This window comes from Podarcis filfolensis, assembly GCF_964270895.1.
Source record: "Podarcis filfolensis genome assembly, chromosome: 12".
NCBI classification, from domain to species: domain Eukaryota; kingdom Metazoa; phylum Chordata; class Lepidosauria; order Squamata; family Lacertidae; genus Podarcis; species Podarcis filfolensis.
In genome coordinates, this window is record NC_139614.1 from 28,650,875 (window position 1) to 28,677,607 (window position 26,733).

The window sequence follows — 26,733 nt, forward strand, 5'->3', positions numbered from 1 at the left end:
ACAACCCACCATTAGTTGGGAAGGAAAAGCCCATGCTGACTCCAAGCAACATGCAAACAATCTGCTGCAAATTGACTCTTAAAAAATGTTGGATCAAACAATGGCACTATGCCACTACAAATGATGTGCGGAAACATCCTAAGAGGCGAAAGGATAGCGATCTTCAAATGTCTGAAGAGATGAAGGATCACAGAGATGACGGATCAACCCTGCTTTCACTTGCTCCAAAGAGGTAGGACCAAAACCAAAGGGTCAAATCACAAGGGGAAGGATTTCGATTCAACATTTAGAAGAACAGTACAAGCTGGTCAGCAGTGCTACAGACTAGCCTCAGAAGATGTTGGGCTCTCCTTTGTTGGATGATTTGAAACAGAAGCTGGACGGCCAACTTACTGATGCTGTAGGAGGGGATTTCTTATACCAATTGGAAGTTGGGGCAGGAAGGCTTCTGAGATCCTTTCCAAAACTATTATTATATGGGGAGTGGAGAGATGTTTCCTAAACATGCACTTTTAATTTGAATCATGAAATAAAAAGACACTATAACCTGGTTCCTACAGTCATTTCTATTGGGCTAAACACCATCACAACAGCCAGTTTCATTCAAATGGATATTCTGAATGCACCCAAAAAGAGCTGGTCAGCAGTGCCACCTTAGTTTCCAGGGGCAGAGGGATGGATGCCGGAGTACAGTCCCACTAACAATATAAGACAAATAAAAATAGAAAAAGTAGTGCTTCTGGGGAAAAGGGCTGAACTTGGCCTCTCTATCTTCCCATGTGCTAGAAGATTCACCACCCTCCTTATGGAAGGTCATTCGCATATTTGATCTTCTATCCACCCTTGGTGGGGGGAACTATCTTGTTAGAGCTTTATGACTTCATTCTGCTAAATGCCTAAAGCAGTCCCTTTTGGTGCTGCTGAGATAACAATAATGATGCACAGGCACAAGCTAATCTGGCCAAGACATAGCTTGTATGAAGGGGCATCCATGTGGTAAGGGAGAAGCGTGACTGTGCTACTAGCCCCCACCTCCATTGTTACAAGCATCACCAACCCTGTTGACATCTCCACATGGTGCTTTCTCTCTTTAGAACTTTTTGAATGTTGTTGGCATCTGTCTGTCTCAAGAGACGATGCAGTGTACTTCCGGAGATGAAGTCAAACCCGCTGTATTAGCAGCAGCAAAATGACCTCCCTGAGATGCAAGCCTGGGCAGTGTGTATGGATGACAAGACCCAGCCCCTCTCAGCCTCGTGGTCCAAAGGAAAGCAGAGCAGCAGAGGATTAGGATCAGAGTCTTCCTTCTCCCAGATGGGCTACCTTCCCAGGATGAGGAGCCCTAGCTGCCCCTCACTTCCCTAATGGCATGTGCATAAACTGCCTTCTTGACTGTTGGACCCACTACTGGTCTCGTCCACTCAATCTGCCAGAGTCTCTCTTAACACGCAGGGGAAAGTCACTAAATCACCAAGGGTTTGAGACCTTATTATTCCTACATTTTCTAAGGTATAGAAGGAACCACACCAAGAGAGGGGAAGGGGAGTTTCTATTACAGGCCAACTATGCCTCCTAAAGGGATAGGCCACACGCGTTGCCGGCTATGGCAGGGGGAGAGGGGAGAGAGAGGCCTGCTCCCCTGAAGCAAACAGGAGAAGCTGTCCACTGCAGATTTCAAGGGCTCTGAATCAGAGTACAGTGGTACCTCTGGTTGCGAACGGGATCCGTTCTGGAGGCCCGTTCACAACCTGAAAAGAACACAACCTGAATCTGCTCATGCGCGCGTCACAATTCACCACTTCTGTGCATGCGCGTAACGTCATTTTGCGTTTCTGCACATGCGCAAGCAGCGAAACCCGGAAGTACTTTCCGGTACTTCTGGGTTCCTGCTTGGATGCAACCTGAAAAAGTGCAATCTGAAGCAAACGTAACGAGGTATGACTGTACCCATCTGGACCTCAGTGCTATTTTTCCATAAAAAGAGATGCCAGAACTCACCATGAACACCTCCCTTGTTCTCTTAGAATGGCAATGGAGCCCACCTGAGAAGTGCCAGAACTGAGCTCTGGTGAGTTCTGGGGGTTTTTTGTGTTGTTTTTTAAGCCCTGCATCTACTATTTGTCTCATGGAAAATCATGAACACTTTATGGCAATTAATTCCCGTTGCTAAATGAAGATCACACACAAATATGCACCTGTGTCACAATAACATAAGCCACTCAAGACCCAAAGCCATTTTCTACCTATTATGGCAGGAGTGATATAAAAATTGCCTGTCCTAAAACACTAGCAGGGATTTGCTCTGGGCTTATTTAAAAACAAACCTAGTTTGGCACCTGAGCAGGTAGCATAAATTTAGTTCCTAAAATCATCAAGAAACGTCAAGTATAAAAATGTAGCTGGTCGGACATGAAAATGTATTGATGTTGTATGGCATGGGGCCAAGTCTTTTGTACCTTTTCCTTGTCAGCAAGTGCCTTCATTTCATTACAGGAAATGTGCTTTTGGAGCACCTTCCTTTATCAGATTTCACTTATAAAGACACCAAGGTTTAAATTCTCTCCATGGTTCCATGCTGAATTTTACAGAGCAGGGAGAATTATGGCCCAGGCATTGCTTTAAAGTCAGTAGGTTGGCTTTCATATTGGGCAGCTTCTGCTCAAAAGCTTCTTTGTGAATCATAAATCAAATGAAGAGCATAATAAAATCACACTTTCTTTAAAAGTAGCTGTACAATGCATTTGGCTTTAGGAAGAGGAGGAAAAATCCCCCTCTCCCTCTGCGAAAATGGCTGAAATAAAATACAAATGGTTGATATTTATCCTAAAGTGCCCAGCGCCCGTTTTATATGCTGTTATTTCTCTCTTTTACAAATGTATTCACTGTAATGTCCTCATGAGACTGGCATCCTGTTTTTCCAGTAGCTCTCGGTGCTGAAGGAACGCAAAACAAAAGTCCCTGGTTTTAAAATAGGGACACAAATTAAGGCTTACTGAAGAATGGGGACGTTGAATGACAGCAGTTGCTCAGCTGTGGTGTTTGAAAATGTGCTAGAAGAGGAAGGTCAAAGATACAATATATATAGAGAGAGTGCTTCCAAACAGGCACTATTTGGTGTGGGATTTTGTCACGTACCAGCAAATTCAGGTTGTACTGAATTAAAGTTGATTTGGACTTCTTGTGCAACATGCCTGATTCCCCCAAAATCAGACTTCTTTGCAATAAGGAATGGGGGAAATGCACTGGAAAGTGTGCAACAGCACTTGGTTGAATGCCATGCAACCTCCCCACACATAGATCAGAATGAATTCTTAATAAATAGCTGACTTCATCTAACCTCCCCACAAACTTTGTGCAAAGCAAATCAGGATCCATGGTCAGTGAAGAAGCCAACTTGAAGCAAGCAGATTCTGTGCATCTGTGAACATTTATACTCATTGTGTTCATCACGGATTACACACACAGCAGATACTCATGAGCTAACTAACATGTCAGGATAGAATACCCTAAAATAAAAAGAAATCTACACATCTGGGGGAGGGGGGAGAGTGCGCAATAGAATGTGTTTAGCACCACAGGATGAGAAGTCTGGGACTGAATTCTTCCCCACCAGCACCATCAAATGTACCTCTGTGGGACGCGAATTCCACAACTTAAGGATTGCCATGGAGAATGCCCTCTCCCAGGTGACCACCACCCAAACTTCTGAGGGCAGAGTGAGCAGCTTTAATTAAGTCTGAAAGCGAACCAGTGGCCAATGAAGCTGGTTTACAACAGGGGTTATGCAAGTTCTGAAGGCAATCCCAGCTATTAATTTTGGACGTTTTGAAGCTTCTGTGTCGTCTTCAAGGGCAGGTGATAGGCACAATGAAGTGGCTTCACCCATATTTGCTCGGGTTCAGACCAATATTTACACCACCTGTACCCTAGCCACCTATGCTCCTGTTTCATCACACACATGTCAGTAGAGTACCAAGGCGAACTTTGTGCTCCACAGCAATGGAGAGGGGGGCACTCAGGAGTGATTGCGTCACCGGCTCTATGCAACTTGCCATTTCATAAGGCAATGGCAGCCTCAACAGGAGCCTCCAGCCATGTCTGCCGGCTATGACTGTCTAAGTATGGAGGGGGCGTGAAAGGTGGAAAAAGTGACTGTATCTGTCTTTCCTCATGTGTACAAAGTGCCCCTGAGACTCTTTTTGGTGAAGTTGGAAATGCTATTATTAGAGAACTGGAGTACTCGGAAGTGCAATACAAAGTGCCAGATGGCACCGCGAAGTGAGCGGTGTGCGATTTACAGTAAACAAATTAGTTATCTTTGATGGGTCATGGGGAGAACAGAAATGGGCTCCGGCTCAATCAGGGAGTACTCTGGAAAATGTCAAAGAAAGCAAAATAAATAAATAAATGAGCAAACGGTAGAATCTTCCCCCATTTAAAAGATGTTGGAAAATGCAGTTAGAGCAACTTAAGTGAAAGCTGCGTGACTTGTAGAGTTTTGCAGCTGGTTGCTCAAGAGCTGTTTGCTGGAAATTCTTCCCCAAATGTGGGAAGTTTCTACAAAAATGGAGAGACCGCCAGTGCTGGTGGACCTCTTGCAAGTGAAGCATGGTTGTTGTTGTTTTTTTAATGGCACAATTTTTTTTGAAGGTAGGATAGTAGTCCGGGATCGACCCCTACATGGTTAGGCTGCTAAAACCTATATGTTCACTAGATTCAGAATACATGGCAAAATATTACACACTGATTTGCAACCTCCCACAATTGCCAGATTAAAACGTATCCAGTACCCATTTGTTTCGCTTTAAGAAAAAAGTTCAAGCTCTGCACTGTGGGGTAGGAAGCAAACACTCCTTCCGATTTAACCACAAAGAAGCAGGGTGAAACTACATAAACTTACACCATAAACAATCTATGCATGCTCCTATACAAAATTACAGGGAAGGATTTATTCCTGGATAATTATCCATAGTACCTTGAAAGTGCCAACATACATAAAGAGGTCCATTATTGCATGGGTGGAAATGTATAGCCCTCTCCACCCAAGCTGTAACATGAATCAGCTGATATTGCTGCATGCCACACAGGTAGTATCATTCTGCCCGGACACTGAGGTCCAGCGCCGAGGGCCTTCTGGTGGTTCCCTCGCTATGAGAAGCCAAGTTACAGGGAACCAGGCAGAGGGCCTTCTCGGTAGTGGCACCCACCCTGTGGAACACCCTCCCCCCAGATGTCAAAGAGAAAAATAACTACCAAACTTTTAGAGGACATCTGAAGGCAGCCCTGTTTAGGGAAGCTTTTAATGTTTAATAGGTTATTGTATTTTAGTGTTTTGTTGGAAGCCGCCCAGAGTGGGCAGGGTATAAATAATAAATTATTATTATTATTATTATTATTATTATTATTATTATTATTATTATTAAATGAAGACTTATGGTAGGGATGAGCAATGTGGATACTTCTGATTTCAGCAATGACACACTCCCAGGGAGAATCTACTTATTTTGTCCCCACTCATAGAAATTACACGTCACATCTGGGATACATGGGGGTCTGGCTCCATGCTGTAACCACAATGTCTAATATACCAATCAGGTTTGAATCATGTCTGGAAAAGTAGTGATCACCTGTGATTCTCCTATCTGGAGATGCCAGGGCTTGAACCTGGGTCCTTCTACATGCAGAGCAAATGCTGCACCACTGAGCTAAGGCCTTTTCAGGTGATAGCTGCCCCCACCTCCAATCTCAGATGGGTTAAGTACTGAGGATGCCCTTGTGGGTTCAGGAGCCCCACACACACATGCACACCCCCAAAGCTGGAGGTGGGTTGTCAACAAAATTGTTCTTTTCTTGCATGAGACCCAATTCAGTGGGCTTCAATTTTTGTACCCCCATTTCTACTGCTAAATCCAGGTGAATGCATTTAACCGAGGTTCAAGAGTGTAGCTCATAAAACAGATTCTGTGAGTTCTGTTCCCTCTTTACAACCACTGCTTCTAAAAGAAAAATACATTTCTGAATAGACTGTTATCTGAAGTTATCAGACTAATGTATTAGCTTTATTTATAATTGCTGTTCTGTTCCCCAAGGTGCAAGCTACCAAGAGAACCATTAGAGTCACTGATTTATTTATTTTTTTACTTTTGTAGTAGGAACAGCTTTGTAAAAATTACTTTTTAAAAAGAGCAAGCTTAAAGTCTTTTCATTTAATCCACCTAAGTAAAAAAGAAAAGCTGAACTAGGCAGAATAAACATGATTTCTCTGATGTGTCTGGTAAAAGGATTCTCCCGGGTAGAAGCTCCAACTTCTATTTATTTCACTTTATCAGCTCTCCATGCTGCAGAGACCTTGAAGAAATGTTGGGTCCCAGGGAGTTGTCACTCACTGACTCCTATAATCAGCTTCTAACCCATTCTCAGGATCTTGCTTGCTCAGATACAGAGTGATAAGTCTACAGAAACCTGTCTGATAGAAAGTTCAATTCCTGAAGTTAGACCACAAACAACTGCCCTATATAACACCCTAACAGATGAGTCCTACAGGTGGCTCACAGAGGGAACTGAAGGCAAAGGAGCCAAAATATCCACAACCCTACAAAGTATATGGGCAGGACAGAAGGGTCTGCTTTCTTTCTTTCTTTCTTTCTTTCTTTCTTTCTTTCTTTCTTTCTTTTTGTTTCCAAGGCTGGCTGCACTGCTGGGGAATAGTAAGGCTTTGGAACCAAGCATTTCCTGGATCTGTCCCCTTTTTGCCACTGCTAGTGTCAAAGCTCTGCCATTTGCCCTTCTTCATGTGCCTCCTCCTCAAGAGGTCTGGAGGGTGGCAACACAGGCCTTCTCTGCAGTGGCTCCCTGTCTGTGGAATGCTCTCCCCAGGGAAGTTCGCCTGGTGCCTTCATTATACACCTTTAGGTGCCAGACAAAAACGTCCATTTTTAACCAAGCCTTTGGATGATTTGATTGACATCCTATGCCCTTTTAAAATGTGGGGTGGGGGTTATTGGGTGGTTGTTGGTTATGATGATGATGCATTTTGGTTTTATATTGTGATTTTATTCTGTGAAACGCCCTCAGACCTGCGGGTATAAGGCGGTATATAAATTCAAATAAATAAATAAATAAATAAATAAATAAATAAATAAATAAATAAAATTTGCAAGGTTTCTACTGCAGCTGGGAGAGACCATGTGACGTTACATTTCTTTTGTGTTTCTCTGCCTTTGGAGAAGGAGAACCAAAGTACCTTGTGGTCTCTGGGACCACCTTCCACAGACTGTAGGACTACAGCTTATAAAGGCATTTTAACCAACAATGGGCCAACTACTTTGGCTCAGCTTTAAGAACATAAGAAGAGCTTCCTGCATCAGGCCAATGGCCCATTTAGTCCAGCATCTTGTTCTCACAGTGGCTAAGCAGATGCTTGTGGGAACACAAGAGAACTCTCCTTTCCTGTGGCTTCCAGCAACTGGTATTCAGAAACCTTACTGCCCTGACCATGGAGGCAGAGCATAGCAATCGGGGGCCAATTTTACACTTCTGCTCCTCTTGGAGAGTAACCTTGTAAAATGGGGTAACAGCTAACAAACATTGTGGCTGGATGGAATTGCCTTCCTTGCTATGCATGAAGAATGCTTTGAGGAAAAAACCCATTCAGACACTTATTGCAGTCCAAGTAAAAAGAAGGAGATATCAGAATCACTGAACAGTGCTTCTTAACCGGAGTGCACAGTGGATTTGGATGCATCCTGAATTGAGGTGGGGTCCCTCAAAGGGATTTGGGATTTGTCCAAGACAAAGTGGGACCTGTACAAAGGCTTTAATGTCTCAAATCTAGGTTGTCACCAACCTTTTTTGGGCCAGTGGGCACACTTGGAATTTTGAGAAAGTGCCCTGGGCACAGAACAAATCACAAAATGGCTCCCATGGGCATGACACAAAATGGTTGCCATCGGGTGTGGCATAAAACAATATAGCTGCCATGGAGGTATAAGCATAAGACAAAATGATAGCATATATAAAAGGGCAGAAAAAGTGAAGTATGCCCCTCCCACATCAGCCACGGAAGAAGTACCCACATCAGCCATGAAGGGAGGGGGATTCTCAGCTCAATCAAATGTGAAATATTAGCATCCAATGAATTTTGAACCAAGCCAGGACAAATAGGAACTGATCAGCCACAGCAAAATATAATCTTTTTGATAGGATGTTACTGTGACCTTTTCATGGGTGTCATATGAGGTTCTGGCAAGTCCATTCTACTTGTAACCAGAGGGAAATACTTTTACTTGGAAAGTAAATTCCTTTTAGTTCTTCCCACCAGTGGCGTAGCGTGGGGGGTGCAGGGGGGGCCGGCCGCACCGGGCGCAACATCTGGGGGTTAGGGTTAGGGGGCGCAAATCCACAGGTTAGGGGGCGCAAATCCACGGGTTAGGGGGCGCAAATTACTTGCCTTGCCCCGGGTGCTGTCAACCCACGCTACGCCACTGCTTCCCACTTCAAAATCAACTTTAAAGTTGCCTGGCACAGAGGGCCCTGTGGACCCACTTGTTTACAGCTTGGATTATTTCTTACCTAGGGACACCTCTTTCGCACCTGCAATTCACAGATCAATTGCACACAAGTGGCATGAGGATGTTAAGTGATTCCTATTACACTCACCCTAAAATGCTAAAAGCTGACCCTGTGGGGAAGCCACTGAAGCCATCCTTCTGAAATTTGGCAGGATTCATGCCCTCAGAAAGAGTGACCTTACCTGAAAATGTTGCCCAATTCTGCCCAATATTTTTTAAAAAGTTAAATGAATTTGGCACAAAAGCCTCCTGAACCTATTTGCCTATAATTTGGCAAGCTTTAACTACCAGGGTGGTGAGGGGTGGGGGAGGGGATGCTGGTACACCTGCAGATGTCAACCACTTCTGAGTATAGCTGTTCTTTGCTTTTCCAGTAGTGAATAGGGGAGGAATGAAGTGGACTCACATGGACTCTCAGACAAATCAGACACCTGGCAAAGGAACCTTGGGGTTGATGCACACCACTCATTCTTACCATTGAATAATGCACACTGAAGAAGGAGGCATGAACTAACATTTTACCTTATTCTAAATTCTGGTCACTTCCCAAATACTGTTGAATTCTCTCTGCTGAAGTATGGCGGTATCTGAGTTGCCGAATTGCTTCAGCGTGCAATACCAAGTTCCTGTCTGAGCCTCCCGAAATCAATATTTAGATGTAAAGGAGTTTCTTAGCCTTCTTCAAATGATTTGATAACATAAATTTGTTCCTTGTGACTGCAGAACCTTTTCTTTATTTAAAAAAAGAAATCCCTCTTTGCATTTCAAACCTCTGTGCCTCTAGTATCTGTTTAAACTCTTTCCCCTTCTTTATTAACTCATCAAAGCTAAAATGCCATTAAAGAGAGACATCGTCTGTCCTTCATAAGACAAATGTTAAATACTCTTAGCTCTTCTCAGAATCATCCCTTTAAACAGCATAACTATGATCTCTAATATCTCTCAGCCAGATGTTTCCCAGTTGGAGAGTAAGGTTTTGATGCAGAGTTTCATGTTCTTAATCAATCTTTAAAGAAGCTTCTGGAGCTTCCAGGATGCTGTGAATTATATTTCTACTAATTCCGAGACTGCATTCTTCCCCTGACTTCATTATCTGCACACAAAGAGCATCATTTTCTAAATGCTCTGAATTCATTAGGCTTGCTTGTGTTTTGAGGAAGACTGCGATCATGGCTCTCAAAGCAGGCAACAAGTTTTGTTTTGTTTTTTTTGTCTGCAGTTGGCATGAATAATTCCAATCAATGTTTTCCCTTTGCAAGACCAGAATTGTTCTCATGCTACATTTTCAAAGTTCATGACGAGATTCCTGCAAATCAAATTCATTTCTGAAGAGGTTAAAAACAAAGAAAATGAAGAACATTGTTTTTCTAAGGATAATTCCAGATGTGATTTCCTAGATGTTCTAAGGCTTCAAAATGAAACCTTTGCACTGAGTGAAATGACTTCCCCATTTGCTTGCATGAATGGTGAGACAGTTTGACATGGGCAAAGAAATTCAGGCAGGGATCATCCTACACTTTGGAAGTGAATAGGGTGCCCTGAATGCAGAGGAGTTCTCTGCTCACATGGGATTCTGGATTGCAGCAACTAAAGGTTAACTCACTTCTAGAATCTTGTCCTAGAAAGCTCTTGACCTTGACACAAGTATTGTTGTCATCACTTTTTAAAAGCTAATGTCTTTGCAATAGAAAAGTAATAAATCAGCCTTTAGAATTTGTTTTAGAAGCAAAGAAAAAAATCATCTGCTTTTGTGAACTAGGAATACTGAACTGAACTGTCTTGCCAAGATTACCTGAAAGCTAGACAAGCAGGAAATGCAACAGAGCAGGTGATCACACCAATTCATCTCTTCTACCTTCCCTGGGTCACAATCACTGTTTCTGCTAATGACTCTGAATACAAAAGTATCAGTAATCTACAATCTCCACCTCATTTTTTATTAGAATACTTCTCAACTCTATATTATACCTTTTTTTTTGTAAAGTCAAAAATATAATAAATAAGTACAGAAATGTGAGTTTTGTCTTTTCAATAAAACACTATTAGTTTTCTATAACTAGTTGTTCAGCTCGTACATAACTAATCAATTGGGCAGATACTGGGGTGAACAGCTGCTTTGTGCTGCAGCCAAACAATAAGGCAAATCAGGGTGATTTGTGATCGGGTTTACCTACACCTGAGACAAACCGTGATGTCAAGAACACATCCTGAGTTGGATCAGGGCCTCCTCAAAGCCTCATGCTGCTTTATCTCTTGGAAAGCTACTTTTCTGTACATCATATCACTATGCTTTTTTTCTGTGCCACTACAGTGGTACTTCAGGTTAAGTACTTAATTCATTCCAGAGGTCTGTTCTTAACCTGAATCTGTTCTTAACCTGAAGCACCACTTTAGCTAATGGGGCCTCCTGCCGCTGCCGCGCTGCTGGAGCCCGATTTCTGTTCTTATCCTGAAGCAACGTTCTTAACCTGAAGCACTATTTCTGGGTTAGCGGAGTCTGTAACCTGAAGCGTATGTAACCTGAAGCGTATGTAACCTGAGGTACCACTGTATGCTTTTCTCAGTCTATGGGCTTTGCAAGAACTGAGCTTGTCCAAAATGCTGCCTGCAAAGCACTGAAGAGCTTTAGGTGGCTTTTTAAATTTATTAAAGAACAACAACAAAGGATTTTTTTTTTAGTCAAAAGTTTCATTTAACTTTTTTTTAAAAAATGTCCATAGCTCTTCAGAAGTCTGCAGGCAGCATTTGGGACAAGCTCCTGCTACAGTGGCTATTGAAGGATGTCTAAGGTGGCTGGGGTGATGATGCTAATTAAAAAATAATAATAATGTACAAGAATACAAACCACTCAGCCACCTCTCAGTTATTTCTTCAATTTCACAAGGATTTGAACCTACAATTGCGTTAATGAATTCAACAGCAATCAACAGAAACATCATTATGACTCTAGATTCAGTTAGGTAGCCGTGTTGTTCTGACGCAGTTGAAATAAAAATAAAATACAATTGTCCAGTAGCACCTTATAGACCAACTAAGTTTGTTCTGGTATAAGCTTTTGTGTGCATGCACACTTCTTCAGATACAGTCATATGATTATAACTGTAAACTCCCTATACAGAAGTTTCATTTTTCTTCCAAATTATTGACCCCAGTATGATTTTAGCTTATACAGTGGTACCTCAGGTTAAGTACTTAATTCGTTCCGGAGGTCTGTACTTAACCTGAAACTGTTCTTAACTTGAAGCACCACTTTAGCTAATGGGGCCTCCTGCTGCCGCCGTGCCGCCAGAGCACGATTTCTGTTCTCATCCTGAAGCAAAGTGCTTAACCTGAAGCACTATTTCTGGGTTAACAGAGTCTGTAACCTGAAGCGTATGTAACCTGAAGCGTATGTAACCCGAGGTACCACTGTATAACAGATTAACTTTTCTGTGGATTGCCTTGATGCATGTTTTCAATCTGAAAAATGCCCAGGTTGCCCGACGTGTTGGTTGCTCTGTACTTTCTCATAGCTCTTTGCAATATATCAAGTGTTCAGCCAGGATTAAAATGTCAGTTGCATAGAGAGACTGAACACTGGGGCGCCTTAAGTATTCTGCAGGGTTGTTTACTGAAAACATCTGAAAGTGGATATATTTCTTATTTAATTGCATGTGTCTCATCCAGCATCTCAAACAGCAAGGGCAGGATATCTTTACATGGCACAAGTGTCCTTGTAATTTTTGAGAAGTGACTCAATGTGTCATCTGCTGTGACCTGCTTAATTCACCTCCCTCTCCTCTTCTCCGTTCCTTCCTTCCTTCCTTCCTTCCTTCTATTCAGCCTTTATTATTCCTCACAGTTATTTTCTCCCCCGCTTCACTATTTAGTGCCTCCTTTCTCCTCCATTTCCAGTTTGGCACTGCTGGAAGTGCTATGTTAAAGTGCTCTCAATTCTCCAACTGTGAAATGAGCGTCTTAGCAACCTTCCTTACATGGTCAACCCAAGAATTAAAAGAGGCATTTCCCAGACAGTTCATTTTTGCTATGGTACTGCACTGCAATTCTCATATGCAGCTGATCTCCTGGCTATGCAGATTTCCCCAGTTAGGAAACTGCAGCTTCACATCCCTTGTTGTATTAAATGACTGAGGAAAGTGCTATTTGCCTACCACATGCACACAATGTATTCATGACTGCAAGTGGATGGCGACTTAAGTGTCACCAGCAACCATTAATCGGTGTCTGCGACTATCATGAGTGACCAATGACACAACTCCCCACCCCAAATTATTCAATTATCCATGGCTTTTTTGGATAAGGAGCCCCGGGGTGGAAAACAGGTACACAATTTAAAAACAAAAGCAAAACAAAAAACATTCTGAAACAGTGAAAACGTTCTAAAAACAATTGCAATTAAAACCATTCTCCTATCCAATGATCTCGGAGTTGGCAGAGGAGAGAGAAATGAAGAATGAGAGAAGTGAGAGAAAGGGAAAATGTGCATATATTTGTTTATTTTTTTAACAGTGTTTTATTTTTACTGCTGTAAAACCAATTGCAAAAGGCTGATTTCTCACCTGCCATTCCACAGTAGGCAACAAGCACACATTTAGTGCTTTAAATGCTGCCCCAAAGGAGGACCAACACAACAAGACCCAATACATTTTGCTTCTGAAGGAGAAGCAAATACCTCTCCCCCGCCACCCCCAGAAAAGGTCAAGGTGCAGAGTATCCCAAACTGTCTTATTTTGGCATCTGAGACAGAAGATTCTACTCCTTCTTTGCAGGAAATGTACAATAATAATAAAAATCAGCAATCTGCTACCTTTTCTCAACACCCAAACCAGAGGAAGCTGCCTCATTCTGCCTAACATTAGGGCCAGTAACAATCCCATCTTTCCCTTTCAAGCCATCATGACTCATGGTTTTCATTGACTGTGTGCACTTAAGCCATCCAAAGCAGCAACACACATATCTTTGTGTGGAGGCAATTCTCTGAGCCTTCAAGTACTGCACTATCAACTTTAGTGCACGCATGAACTGGCCTCAAGCTTTGATAAGCAGAGATGGGGGAGAAATTCAGTTCAATTCACATTTTGCGAATTTGAACTTCCTGAAAGAAAACGCGACTATCCTTTCAATTTCACACTTCTGTTAATTTTGTGATGTAGTCCTTCTACCAAAAATGTGTACATAAATGCATATATTAGATCAAGGTGTGTTAAAAATGCAAATGCTCATGAAAATATATTTTAAATATGCATTATGTTAGGTGATTTTTGGCAACGCTGCATAGGAAAACATATATTAAAGCAGACAAGCACGCTAAAAGCCTGACCAATTCTTCTGAGAACTTTAGAAAACCCTCACAGACTGAGGGAGAAATGTGCTGAACTAAATTTAAGATTGGAAAATTGAGAAATGGAAACTGACAGATTCATCTGTTCCAATCTGAAAGGAGAAAGTTTCCAACTTGCAGTGTGATTCTCGTGCTGTAGAAATTCGAAGTGACCCTCTCCATCTCCTCCATTTCCTGCTGCTGTGCAATTTTTTTAGAGGAATCCTATTTCCCATGGTTTACCAACTTGGCTCATTTGTGTACATGCTAGCATATTACAATCTCTGAGAAATAGCATACTTTGAATGCCTTATCAACAGATGATAGATCTTCCATGAAAAAGTAAATCTTGTAGGTTGATTACACTGACCTAACAGTTCCCCTAATCTTAATTCTTGCATAAAAACATAATTTTGCAAGATAGATCCTGCTGGGCCTTAATGAAGGCACATAATTTATTTCAGCTTTTTATATATAAAAAAAATCCTCAGTCGAGCATAAAGGCATGAAGTGGAAATCTGAGCATTATTAAAATGATTCCATAAGCTAAGACTGCCTACCGCAGAGTTTGAGCTAAACACAGCAATGGGTGATGAGATTCAGTGGGTGGGCAACCGCAATTGTTTTTTGAATTAAGTGGGGGGTGGGATCAAGGAGGAAGAAGAGATAAAAAGGTGTCAGGTTAACAATCATGCAATTATGTGCGTGTTGAAGAAATCAGAAGTGGAATTACATCAATGTGCAATTTACTAAGAGATTTATTTTGTTTTTCAAAAGAGAATTTAGCAAATGTTTGATTTGTGTACTTGTGTCTTTAAACACTCTAGTGTTCCACTTTATACACAACAGTGTACACAGACCACCTTGACCAAAGGACACTCAGCAGTTTTAACCTGATTATTACACCAGCACACACCCACAGTGCTTCAGATAAAAGCACCCAGAACTTCACTGCCAAGCTTAACCCAGAAATCTTTGCTGGACTATTGTGGCTCAGCAAGGATGGCAGAGGTAACAGCAAAGAAATTGCAGCAAGGTGTAAATGAATACATCTTACATGGGCAGCCCTGGTTCTCTACATGGCGAGTGTGCAAGTGGTGGACTAGCTCCTCTCAGCTCAGTGAGGAATTGTGTTCAAATTTTCCAAAACAGCTAGACAATTTCTTTTTTCTCCGCCCCCCCCCCCTCCACAAACCCAATTCCAAATTGGGAAATGCCTTCACTCTCCTAGCGATGTCATCAGGATTGCAAAGGGGTCCAAAATCATTCGCTTCTCCCAAGCCCAAGCCCAAATTCCCCAGTTTCTCAGTAATTGCCCCCCATCAGTGCAACATCAGTGCCACCCCATGAATGGGATGGGGGGAGGAACCTACACCAGCCACTGCCATGCTCACTCACAGAGAGACAATCTTTGCACCTTTTTCAGAAAAGAGAGAGAACGTGTGTCTAGTCCTGGCGTCCAGTGAAGTATGGGAATATTTTAGGGGCCACGATCCATATAGGAGAGGCTGGACCAGTGCAAACAGAAACTGACCAGGATGAGCAAAGTCTCCTGTGCATTTTGGATTTTTGAGGAGCTATTTATTGAGACCTTTTGTGAGTACCATAAGAGGTACTGCAGACACACTGGTGCCCACAGGTGTCATGTTGGAAACCCTTGTTCAGCCAATAGAGTGAGTGAGTGAGTGAGTGAGTGAGTGAGTGTTTTCATGGTTGGGGGGTGGGTTCAGGGAGATTTGCAGACAACGATCAGTTTGAAGTCTACTTTAAGGTTTCATAAACTTTCAAAGTTAAGGTTATTATATAATGTTTTTTTAACCAAACTGAGATCCTTGCATCCTCATAAAGTTACCCATTCCCAAGTTTTAAAAAGTCATGATAATTATGATTCACTTGTTAGAGAGATCAAATATTTTAATTTCTTCAGCAGAGGCTATCCTTAGCAAAAGGTCCTGGCAGACCAATTTAGTTTAAAAGCCTTGTATGGAGGGCAAGGAAGAGGTTATTAAAAGATGCATAGACTAATACAGGACTCAATAAGTCTCGCTTTTCCCCAAAAAACAAAGGAAGCCCATTACATTTGACCTTTCATCTTTTGAAATGATTAATCTTTACAGCAAAATTTTTCCTTAATCAGCTCTTTAATGCTAATCACAGAAAATGACTCCCCAACTTTTAGAAGCTTAATTTGGAACAATTCCTGCTTCCAATACCTCTTTGAAACACAGTCTTAAAAAGCACAGTTCATTTCTGCTGGGGACATACTTCTAGAAGGTCAAAAAATAAAACTTGTGCTATTTCTACTCACCTTATATTAGAAGATGTATCAAACTACCCATGAACACTCATACGATATATCATTGAACATGAATGGATCCAGTGACCTGTAGAGGACAAGGTTATTGAGCAACCTATTAGACATGCTGACAAAAATACAATATTTGGGTCATATTATACAACATAAAAACAATTACTTTAAAATGTTTCACTGGGATAGTTTAAAGATACAGCTCACAAAAACAAATTAACTTAGAAGAGAAGACCTCTTTATGCATTACATTTAGAGGTGACACAATTGGGTATAGGTACCAAATAAGGCAACCAAAATAAGCACCTGTAAGTTAATTAGAATTGTGCACTCCTTTACGTCTTAAAATATTACTTTAAGTGTTTTAGTTCAGAAGTATGCCAAGCTGTCTTAGGCATGCTTCGGGGCCTGGGCATGCCCAGTTTTGATTTTGGGTGTTTTTTAAATATAATAATAATAATAATAATAATAATAATAATAATAATAATAATAGAATATCATAGACATTCCTATAAATAACCAATCGTCTTGTCTCCATTCACCATACACTTTATACAAGCAGGTATTATAAAGTCAATTGTTTCATCGATATTACATTCTGTCTACCTGGACAGATACACTATTCTTACAATTTTTAGCTCTTACGATTTTTAGCTCTTATTTTCTGATAACAGAATATTCATTTTTAAACCTTGCGGCAGTGGATAAATTTCTTCCAATGTTCCATAGCAAATTGTTTTATTTTTATGCCCCTCCTAAAAAATCTTGGGTGTGTGAAATATTGTACTTCGTTATTCTACGCCACACCCTGTTTCTCCATTTTCTCTATGTCAGCAGTTCTCTCCCCACCCTCACACCAGTTTTTGGCCATTGAAACATTGGCACAGGCAGGAATCAAGAGGCGAGGGGAGCTAGCTCCATCATGCAAGCACTGCGTTGAATTCTTCCCCGTATATTTGCTTGGGCCACTACACAGTGTATAAGCAGGCATTCCTAAAAAGAAAAACAACCAGTTTTTCTACTTTTGCACATATAAACCTCATATAACAGATTTTATTACAATCTGGTATGTTGTATACTGCCTTGATATCCTTTTATGAAATTGAGGGTGATAAATACAACACACTCGTCGCAGGGCCAGCCCTACCATTCGGCACAGTGAGTCAGCTTCCTTAGGCAGCTCATTTGGGATGTAATGAAAGGGCAGCAAATTACTAGACATCTGTCACTGCATGTTTACTGCCAGGGAAAGGTACCTGTGAGATTTTCTGCCTAAAGTGGCAAAATAACTCGACCAACCAGATGTGCTTTGTAGCTTGACATGGAGGGGTGAGGGTGGTGTTATCTACTGCTCTGCCTCAGGTAGGAACATGTTTTGTGGTGGCCCTATACAGCTGTATGCATGCTCCATCATCCCTGACCACTGGTCCTGCTAGCTAGGGATAATGGGAGTTGTAGTCCAAAAACAACTGGAGACCCATGTTTGGGAAACTCAGTGCTAAGGGAATCTAGTCAATGTTTTATGTGCTCCGGTTCACCACAGTCTTGAATAGTTTGAGCCCAGGATCTACACAAAGCTCAGGAGCTCTGGAAGCTTTGGAAAAGGTGTACCTATGGGTTGGAGAAATGGGAACATACAAAAATCACCTGTCAGGTATTGGAAGTCCTCCTGTGACACTTGGATCACACACACACACCACCCTTGGCTCAGCACACCAGTACCTGCTTTGCCAGAAGAAATCCACCAGGATCTCTACCAGGAAAAGCTGCTGTTTCTGCAGGAAGGAACAGAAGGGGGTCCTTGGAATGGCTTGCAGGCAGAGAGCAGCCACAAGGAGGGGCATTTCTCCTGTCCAGGAGGGGGCACTGATACAGCTTGCTGCCAAAGGCGCAAGGGACCTTAGATACGCCTCATGCTCAGGAGACTGTGCACTGAGGCAGGTGATGAGATCTATTTCTAACTTTTAGAAATAGAAACTTTCAGAAAAGGAAACTTTTCTGATGCCTAACACGTGTTCAGGTTTGTCCTATGAAAGATGGGTTGGTCACCAACCTTCGGGTAATTAGTACACATAGGAGCCAACTCTCCCCTCCACCCCAATAAATTACCGGTATTTGAGGGTGCCTGCCCTGCCCAAAGTTGATGAACTTTGCCATTCAAGTGGGATGTGTATGTTTATGCATCTTGTGGTTGATTATGCAGGGTGGGGCTTACCTGCCCCCTCTCCCAATATTTTATTCAAGTTGGCACCCCTGATAGTACAGAAAAATAACCTACCGAAATTAACTACGGCCTGGTTTATATGCCTTTAGGAAGGAAATGGTTTCTGTGTGGTAGATCCTGCTTCAGCATTCTGTGCTTTTCTTAACCCGTCACAGGAGCTCCTCCTTTCCCCGCTGCATACCATTCTGCAAATGTGCACAGAGTGGCAGCCTAATAAAAGTGTGCTGTGCAATTTTCAAATTCTCTCTCCATATGTGTCTCCCCCCACTCGTCTCCCTCCCATTTATTTCCCTTTTGTGCGTTCCTTTATAGTCTCATTTTTTGTTCTGGAAAACTTTAGACTTCAGTTAAGATAAGCTTCACGGAAATGGTAACAGTAATTAGCACATACAAGGGCAAGTTCCTTGGGGGATTTCGAAATAAGAACTTTCCCTACCGAGATAAATAGTGGCAACGTGGAAATCAAAATGTTTGGTAGCACTTGATAGAACCACAAAGACTCTCCAGTGAATTTTATCACATGGCTATGGACGCTTGTTCAGTGCTCCGCATAATAAAGAAATGTCTAATGTCAAAACAATTGCCTCAGAAACCTAAGATAAGTCTTTATGAAAAGTGCGAAATCTTAACACAAAAGAAAGGCCTGCTGTTTCTCCAACTGCCTAAACAAATTGAAATAGGCAAGTTTTTAAAAATATAATCTCTCTCTCTGATAACTTAATTTCTTAAATGGGGCCCTATATGAGTGCTCTTGAGCAACAGTGGGGGGACAAACAAGGAGTGTCAGATAACACTCTGTGTATTTATTGTTTCAGTTCTTTGCCTTTTAACTATTACAGTGTTCCATTTCTCTTTCAATCATTTTAGGAACAGTTTAAGTACTGCTTGCCCTCCTCTATCATGGCAGTGACCCTATTATTCTATTATATAATGCAGCGCAGGGTAATAAAAGAGACACCCACAATCATTAATGCACGCCAATACATTCTCCCTTTAATCTTCCAGCATCTCTTTGCCTCTGTATGCGTAATTAGTACACGGAGATAAACTGCTTTTCAGCTATGTTTGATTTATTCAGTGTGGTGTAATTATAAATAAATTGAATCAACGAATACTGAATAAATCAGTTTCTGCCGAGAGAAAATTGAAACCGGTGGCCTTTCGCACAACGGAATCACTCTCTTGTTTGTCCTTTGATAGCTGTTAAAATTTCACTCTGTAAATATTTCTTTGTAAATTAGCTGACAATATGGAAATGCTCTTTATTCTCTGCGAAGTATACACAAATTGTTGTGCCTCCCCCCCCCCCGGATATGCACATAGTTAGCAAACATAAATAACTGCAAAATAAGCCGTTTTGGGGGGTTGCTGCTGCTGTGCCAAATAGAATTAATTGTGATATTCTTTAGAATTGTATCTGCGGAAGGGCCCAATATAATTTGCTGATAGTACAGGAAATACAAGGGGAGGGCATTGCAAAGTATGTTATCTTCCTTAAATACCACCCTATTAAAAAGCACGGGATGAGTCAGAATGTTTCCATATATGATTTATAAGTACAAGTTGCAACCACGACCCAATATGGGCAGTGTGTGATTTCTAGAAAAAGACATGTAGAGGGTTAAATTTGTTGGGAGGTCACAGCACCTTCCAGTGTGTAAACCCTTTTCTCCCAACCCCTATCACAGTATCAGAGGGATGGGGAATGTGTGGTCCTCTAGGGGTTGTTGCTCTACAACAGGCATCACCAACCTTTGGCCCTCCAGATGTTTTGGCCTACAACTCCCACAATCCCTAGCTAACAGGACCAGTGGTCAGGGATGATGGGAATTGTAGTCCAAAACATCTGGAGGGCCAAAGGTTGGGGATGCCTTCTCTACAACCACCCCAATATTCGTTGTTGACTGTGGCTGATGGATGCTGGAGTCCTACAACATCTTGGAGGGTCACAGACCCACTCATCACTCTGTAAACAGCTACTCCGTATTTATGGGGAGAAATGCACCTGCTCAAGAGCACTTTCATTGGTGCCCACATTGCGTTATGTCCCAGTGTTAAGGCCTGGAACTGAAAACAGTAGCCGGAGCAAGCCTTGCCACAAAATTAAATGCTGAGCACATAGGACGTTGGACTTAGACCTGAACGATATGCATTTAAATCACAACTAAGAACATAAGGAGAAGCTGTTGGCTCAGGCCAAGGGCCCCCTCCAGTAGAGTATCCTGTCCCCAACTATATGAACATGGGAAGCCGACAAGCAGAAATAGCCCTCTTCCCACTTGTGATTTCCAGAAAGTGATTTCTATTTGAAGGGGATGACAAAGGGCAGTAGTTCAGTATTAGAGCATCTACTTTTTGCATGAAAAAAGTCCCAGATTCAATCCTTGGCATTTCTAAGTAGGGCTGGCCAACAGTCCTGCCTGAGATCCTGGCAAACCACTGCCAACCAGTGTAGACAAATCTGACTTTGATGGACAAACCGTCTGACTCACTGAAAGGCAGCTTCCTATGCTCCTCTATTTAAAAGAATTGTATGGTTTTAAATATAATTAGTAAGATCATAAGTAGAGCAGAGATGTTAGTACCTGGACAGTAATCTGAGCAGGCAGTGTTAGTGGGTGGTTCCCTAGACTAGATGGGTGGGAGATTGCCTGCTCTTGATGGGGTTAACACTTCCTCTGAAGGAGAAAGTTTGTAGCTTGGGGGTACTCCTGGATCCTTTGCTGCCGCTCGAGGCTCAGGTGGCCTCAGTGGCCCAGGGTGCCTTCCATCAGCTTTGTCCCTATCTGGACAGAGAGAGCCTAACTACTGTTGTCTATGCTCTGGTAACCTCAAGGTTAGATTACTGAAATGCATTATATGTAGGGCTACCTCTGAAGACGGTTTGGAAAATTCAGCTTGTGCAGAATTTAGCGGCCAGGTTACTCACTGGAGTAAGACGGTTTGAGCATATTATACCAATCCTGGTCCAACTGCACTGGCTACCAATTAGTTTCTGGGCCCAATTCAAAGTGCTGGTTTTTACCTATAAAGCTTTAAATGGCTCAGGACCGCAATACCTCAAGGACTGCCTCTATCCATATGAACCTACCCAGACCCTAAGGCCCTTCTTCGTGTGCCCCCTCCTCAAGAGATACAGAGGATGGCAACACAAGAACGGACCTTTTCTCCAGTGGCTCCCCGTTTGTGGAATGCTCTCCCCAGGTTAGTTCACCTGGCGCCTTCATTATACACCTTTAGGCACCAGGCAAAAAAGTTCCATTTTAGCCAGGCCTTTGGTTGATTTGATTGACATCCTATGCCCTTTTAAAATGGGGTTCTTTTACTGGGTTGTTTTTTTTATTTTGATTATATATTTGGTGGTCTTATATTTTGATTTTGTTCTGTTCTGTGAACTGCCCTGAGACCTCCAGGTATAGGGCGGTAACAACTTGTTCACAATATTCCCCAATATGGTGAGATGTGTTGCATTTCTACATACAGTGGTACCTCTGGTTACATACTTAATTCGCTCCAGAGGTCCGTTCTTAACCCAAAACTGTTCTTAACCTGAAGCACCACTTTAGCTAATGGGGCCTCCCGTTGCTGCTGCACCGCCACTGCATGATTTCTTTTCTCATCCTGAAGCAAAGTTCTTAACCCGAGGTAGTATTTCTGGGTTAGCGGAGTCTGTAACCTGAAGCGTATGCAACCTGAAGCGTATGTAACCCGAGGTACCACTGTACAGTAATTATTTCTAAATTTGCATCTATACATAAAACTTAGCACATGTAAACTTGCAAACCTGTTACCTGTTCTCTGTGACACATTTCTTCCCTTTCTTGGGTGATGTGTATGTGGCCACTCAAGTCACAGCTGAATTGTGTGATCCGTCATCTGGAGTAGCTGCATCATTCAATCATGCATTTAAATGGATGTCTCATTGCACCCACAATGAAATTCCATCACCAAATGCCTCTCACTTGAGCTTTGCAGTGGTGCATTACCACCAACATGCATGCACAGTGCTTGAATTACGGGGAGAAAGGTAGGGGCCTCTTCAATTGAAAATTGCAAGCCCCAGTTTCTGACTCCCCTAGATTTTTAGCCTCGAAGTCATGTCCCCTGCAATAGCCAAAGGGACCCTAGCAAACATAAGAGAGACTCCCCTCTGGCAACCCTGTAATTTGAGCACTTTGTATGTATGGTAGGGCAGGAAGCGGCAAGTGCACATCAGAGCCCAGTCGCACCAGCGCAACATCCTGATCAGAGACTTTCTCTCAGCCAATTACTTGCCTGACAGATTGTACAGCCTTTAGCAACCAAGGGTGCACCTCTCATTGGCATGCCTCCAACTTTCAGGAATGCAGCTGTAATTTTCCCAGGCATAATGACTCGCATTTAGATCTGGAAGCAAGGGAAATGGATGGCACAATTTAATTTAAATATCGAAAATAAAGTTTGAATCCTGTGCCGCCTCCACCCCCCCCCCCCACCCACAAGGACGCCAATGTCCTTCCTCATTGAGATTAAAGAGGCGCTTTGCTGGCTAAAGCCAGCGGAAAGACACATGACCCCCACAATTCCTCAGAACTGCTCTGCCTTGGCGATACACTTGCAGCGTGGCAATAAATCTGCCAGCTTACGAGGCACAGACACGGCATAATTTACAAAGGCAAAACAAGATAGCCGTGTAATAATCCGTCACTGGAATGGGGCCTGGTGCTTTGCCACACCAGAGCAGGTCACTCCTTGATGAGTGCTCTGCCGTGCCAGTTCTGCAGCAGGCCGTTCTTTTTTAAAATAAATAAATAAAGTTGCCAGTTGTAAGTTATCTCATTTGTGGCCTCTCTTTTCCCTCACAGCCACTTCTATTACCCGGCCTGGCATAAATCACCTTGCTCTGGACACAAGGGTAAGGATATGGAGCCTTCCTCCTCATGAGGTAATCAATACCACTCCAAAGATAAGCTAGCCATCGAAAGGTGGCAGGGAAGTGTCAGCTCCCCCCCACCTCCTCAGGAGCTCTGCATATGTTGCCAAGGCAGTCCACTTCATTGCAGTTTACCTGACCCGGGAGGAGAAAGAAACAGCGCAGAGGCTGCTGACAGAGTCTGAGAGGCTACAAAGTGAGGGTTGCCACAGAAAACGCTTTCTGCAGCTGCCTTTACCATTTTACACAAGCAAGCTGCATGGCGTGTGTTTTTTATTATTATTATTTGTGAGGCTGTGTGCCTCTGGCTGTGTACACAACACACTGAAGAGAGCACACCTCCCTCCACAAAGAATTCTGGGAAATATAGCTTGTTAAGGAAGCTGAGGGTTATAGCTCTCTTGAAGGGTAAACTACATTTCCTGGGATTCTTTGAGGCGGCAGGTGCTTTAAATATATGGTGTGACCAGTGCTTTTTTTTTTCTAGAAAAAGAGGTCTCAGAACTCACCACAAAAACCTCCCCTGTTCTCTCAGAATGCCAATGGTGCCCACCTGAGAGGTGCCAGCAAGTTCTGGCTGAGGGAAAGAAAGAAAAAAAGCCCTGGGTATGACCTCGAAGCCTGAGGGGAAACACCAAACATGTTACTGTAACCAAATAAAGTGTAGGCTCTCCCACCCCACCAAGGAAAATGCATATATTAACCCTCATAGCTCTATATGGCATTTTGTTAATTCACAAATGAGACTGGTGGCGTTTTCGTTCCACTCGGCCCATATTTTCCCTTCTAAAAAAAAGCAGATCGGGAGCATTAACTTTACAGAGACCTGATTTACGCAGAATGAGGTAGGAATAAGGAGGCAAGCCAAGTGGACTGTACCACTTTTCAGGTGGGGCTGTAACCTTTGCACATTCAGTTCCTGGTGTCTCCAGGTAGGCCTGGACCAAGGCCCTGTTGGAAACTCTGGAAAGCCCCTGCCAGTCAGTGTAGGCTGCACTGAGCCAGATGGACCAATGGTCCTGTTCTCCAGAAGGCAGCTTCCTACGCTCCCAGCGTTTCTGAATGCTTGTAGGGGGGGTGGTGTAAACATTTTCCTGGAAGTAAAAAACCAACAAACTCCTTGCAGAAGGCATTGGACTGGGCTACAACCTTCCTTCCTAATATACTAGTTTTTGGTGGAGACGGAAGTTTACATGAGGAAACAATCAAACTAACTACCCCACCTGCAGTCCAGAGTGGTGCATGTTGGAGAGAATGCTTTGGAAGGAAGATTCTTACTCTCTCACAGCCATTGGATTTCCACCCACCCTCATCCACCTTTAAATAAATATTCCCCATGAAAATGCTTAGGCTACAATGTATCGCACACACCTAGCTTTACAAATAAGTGAAGATTTTACTCAGAGTTGCAGCAAACAAGCTCCCACCAGTAAAATAAAGAAGAAAAGGAATGACCTTGTTTCCTTACCAAAGAATCATGCAGACAGAGGCAGTGAAAAATCTCATTTTAGAGAAATTCACCCACTTGGCTTTTCCACAGCTGCAAGCCATGCTGCAATTTCTTCAGGAAGCTGAGATAGGGGGAAGAGGGAGAAGCAAAGGTTTCTGGGAGGAGACAGGAAAGATCTCAGGTGAGAGCTGGTAGCAATTACTGTCCTCTGCAGGTGTTAAGGGTTAAGAATTACCTTTAAGAGAGGACTCTGTATTCTACTTATGTGAATTGTAGTTATAATTTTACTGTATTGTGGATTTTTTTTATGAAAAGAGAGAGAAGGCAGCTGCCACAATCTCTAGACAGAAGTGACAGACTCAGCTGCCAGCAGAACATTCCTTCTTCCATTTACAGGGATTGCTCAGGAAGTTTGGAGACAAAGAGCCCAACAGGTATTGCATTTTAAGGCCGAGTGGGGTCACTGGCGTGGGGCTAGCATATTGAGCGCTCCATGGGGAATTACTCCCACTTGTCAAAGGGGTTTCAAGTCCTGCTAATGACAACTGGGTATATATCATCTCCCAGCAGGGGTTAGCAACGCTGTTGACAAAAATGTTTGCCAGATTTGTGAAGTGTGAATCATTGCATATGGTTTACGAAAGCATACAGGCATACACTTTTCAAACTTTACAGTCACGTCTTTTCAGAGCAGCAACCTTTGAGGACCTTAGTTTTAAGTTAAAAAGATGCTTATGTAGACCTGAGTGGAGGAAATGCAGAATTTCATATATTTCCTGGGAATAAGCAAGGAAGACATTCTGGCATTGTGTAATATAAGCCCTTTCACATAATAACAAGTGGCTGAAAGAGAAGTATACAGTGGGGATAGGGAACCTGTGGATCTCCAGATGTTGCAGGAATGCACGTGCCATAATCTCTGACCATTGGGCTATGCTGCCTGAGGCTGGTGGAGCCCAAACACATGTGGGGGGCCAAATGTTTCCCATTCTTGCAATATAGGCTCTTGCAAGGTGAGAAAACAGAGGCTTTTAAATTTATTGCTATTATTATTTCCTAATATAAGCCTCTCAAAAAGCAACAACATAGCACCACTTTGAAATGACACAGGAGCCTCACTACCAAGTCCCTGCAACACGGAAAAAGAGCTATGGTCTGCAGCCATTAAGATGCCACAGAACTCCACACATATCTTCCCTGTTGTTGGTTTTTGTGTGTGTGTGTGTGTGTGTGTGTGTGTGTGTGTGTGTTAAAAACTCTTCCCAGTACTTTTATTTACTGGTGACAACTAGCTTTCTAACAAGGGGATTTTAGCAAAAGAAAGCAAGGACTACTTTATCTAATGTTTTTGCTCTTTGCCAATTACAAAGAGGGTTGCCAATAGTGGTAAAAGAAAATGGCTTGTGTGCAGGCGAAGATACGAAGCTGTTCCTTACCTTATGTATGTAACTGAATATATCACATATCAGCTGCTTAGTAACCAACTTAACCCAGCCCCTCCCTCCTCAAAAGTGTGCATATATCAATATTTATATATGTTTCACATAGACTGTTTGGAAATTTATAGGTCTCTTGCCCTTTAACAGTTTAGTACAACGAGTCATTAAATCTATAAGTGTTAATTAATTGATAAATACCATTTGGGAAATAGCTGGACATGCATTCTGATGAGTCTGGATTGGAAGTGTCAGGAGATAAAGCTCTCAAATGAAGAGCTTTGCTAAAATTAGAAGTGGTTGTACCAGAAACAGATAAAGGTCAGCTCCGTTTTTCTGTAGTGTAGATAAAGGGATGCTGTTAGGGGGACGGGGAGAAAGGGGAAAGCAACAACAGGGATGCAGCTCATAAGGGAACCGCAAGTCACTGAAGCTAAATTAATTTGTCTTTCTGATGGCTTTGCGTTCATGATGAGAAAATAAATTTTAAAATCGAGATCTTCTGAAAGCCCC

At 42.5% G+C, this 26,733-nt stretch overlaps 1 long non-coding RNA gene across 1 annotated transcript in view; it reads right to left on the reverse strand.

Annotated features, from left to right (window-relative positions):
* Positions 1-24,950, reverse strand: part of LOC310746402 — a 35,182-nt gene extending 10,232 nt beyond the window's left edge. The window contains exons 1-3 of the long non-coding RNA XR_014540705.1: positions 24,803-24,950; positions 22,698-22,808; positions 16,199-16,274 (exon numbers count right to left, since the gene is read on the reverse strand). This is a non-coding gene — a long non-coding RNA (uncharacterized lncRNA). The remainder of the gene's footprint in view (positions 1-16,198; positions 16,275-22,697; positions 22,809-24,802) is intronic.
* Positions 24,951-26,733: the final 1,783 nt, after the last annotated feature.